Source organism: Tachysurus vachellii, chromosome 17, assembly GCF_030014155.1.
Source record: "Tachysurus vachellii isolate PV-2020 chromosome 17, HZAU_Pvac_v1, whole genome shotgun sequence".
In the NCBI taxonomy this organism is placed as follows: Eukaryota; Metazoa; Chordata; class Actinopteri; order Siluriformes; family Bagridae; genus Tachysurus; species Tachysurus vachellii.
Genome location: NC_083476.1, coordinates 22,463,742 through 22,466,241, shown reverse-complemented (window position 1 = coordinate 22,466,241; position 2,500 = coordinate 22,463,742).

Below are 2,500 nucleotides of genomic sequence, written 5' to 3'. Positions count from 1 at the left end.
TAACACTCATATAACACGCTTATAACACTCTTATAACACTCATATAACACACTTATAACACACTTATAACACGTAAAACACTGTTTTTCATAAAGCACTTGTTGTTGAGGGACTCTTTGTCTAAATTCTTTACTTTTATCCCAGCTGTTTGACAACATTTACATTTTACTAGTTAAGTTAAGACTAGTTAAGACTGTTCCTGTTCTCACTTATATTATAGCAGCTATAAATGCTCATTGCTCATTACACTTATAAAGCACTGAACCTTCAGACCTGATAAGTGTAAAATAAACATCTAATTGCAGAAACCTCACCTTATCAGTGATCTGTTCATGTGGAGCGTGCGCCGTACACGTCCGTGCGAACGAGCTGTTACTATGGAAACTACACCATCTTCAGCCTCATGGTTTCATGTAAAGTGTTCATTTTTCCCATATTGTGTGAATCATTTCTTGCCTTTCAGCTGGAAGGCTGTATAAAGTGCACTGTGGTGATTTGCTTCTAAATAATCTATCAGGTGCAGTGAAACAGCTCCAGCTAATAATCAGACTGTTAAAGAAGTAACTTGTGAACGTCTCTGTCTTAAGGAAACTCTTTAGAAGAGTTTTTAAACATAAAGCTACGTGAAAAGGTTCTTCAGAGCGACGCTGTACGGAATTTTTGGTTTTCTTAACAATAATATTTTTCTATTCTGTGGAACCACAAAGCTATTTTATTCTTGAAGTATTCATGTACTCTGGTCCTGGGTGTATTCCTGGCTCGTCCCCAGCGTTCAAGATACACTCCAGACTCACCGCAGGTCCTGACCAGGATACAGCGCTTACTGATTGTTCATAATTACCCTTGAGAATCTGTAGATATCTGTATCTGGCACAAAAGAGCAAACATGTATACATTAGGATCCTATTAAACTGGCAATGATATAAACTCTTGAACTATGAATTCTTTTGACATCCCTGCTGAGGTTGTTCTTGTCTTTTTGTCCTGCTGGCTTTGGGTCTTATTCTTGACTTTTAAGTTTTAAGATCACTAACTAAAAGTTCTGTGATCTTTTATATTCTTCCATAGTTTCTAATGTTCACCGTTCCACATTTACTCCTAATTCATATTTTCATCCTTCTATCTTCCTCTGTCTGCCCTCCACTCTTTCTTCATGAGCTCTGAAGAGTGCTAAAAAAAACTTGGCATGATTTAAGAGCAGATGAATAAAACCTATGTGACTCCTGTGTGCTTTCAGCTTCCTCTGCATACAAATGGAAGGGTTGAGCAGTGAAGTGTGAGTGTGAGTCCTTCAGCTGGGCCTCAGGGTCTGCTGTTCTGCTCTAGTCTAGCATGGCACTGCTCCTTTCCATCTGCAATGTGTCCCACAATTAGAAATCCTGACACTCAATCCATTCCACCACTTTCCCCCTATAGCTGTGGATAGAAAAGACTTTACACAAGGGCCAAAAGCAAACAATTTTTTTTTATCTAGCTTTAGGGTTAACTCACTCAGTCTGTGTGGTTGTGAATAAAACTGGGCTCAGATGGACTGCAGAGAGCGTGATAGAGAGAGAGAGAGAGAGAGAGAGAGAGAGAGAGAGAGAGAGAGAGAGAGAGAGTAACTAGAGCGAGGTCACTGAGAGGAAGTCTAGATTGGAAGGATAGGAAGGAGATAGTTGGACAAAGAGAGAACAAGAGATCATGCTCGCAGGATACAGGGCCATCTCTCATACAGATCTGTCTCCTGTCTCTGAGCCTAGAGCTCTCTGGCCACTTCCCGTCCGGAAGCTCAGAGTCTTCCCTGGACGATTCCTTAAAGAGCTCCGCTCTGGCAGAGAGCCTACAAGCCTGAAATCCTCACTGCGCACCACTCAACACGCCATCCAAGCCCAATCCGAGCCTCCGTCACATTCACATTAACCTTTAAAGAGACAGGCAACGTAAAACCAATGATTCCTGACACCTTCAGAATCGGCCCGCTCCTCTGCCGCAAGACAATGACAAAGTGTTTTAAATTCACACATAAAAATTATTCTAAAATGTATTTTTCTTTCAGTGTGTAGTGATTTTTCCAAAATGGTGGTGGATTGGGTCAGTATCCCAGGAACAGAGTGTCAAATGGCAGTGTACCATAGACTGAACTCCAGTCTCTCTCAGTGCATCACACACACACACGTACACACACACACACACCCACACCCACACACACATATACACACAAACACACACACACACATACACACGCACATATACACACACACACACACACCCACACACCCACACACATACACACACACACTCACACACACTCACATACACACACATACACACACATACACACACACACACACACACACACACACACACACACACACACACTTAGGTTCAGATTACCCAGGTCCAGTCTTCCTACTGTCATATTTTTTCACAGTGTGAGGAAACCCAAGTGGACATGAAAAGATCATGTGACTCTCCACAGTCAGAAACCTGAACTACTACTGGGGACAATGGAGCTGTT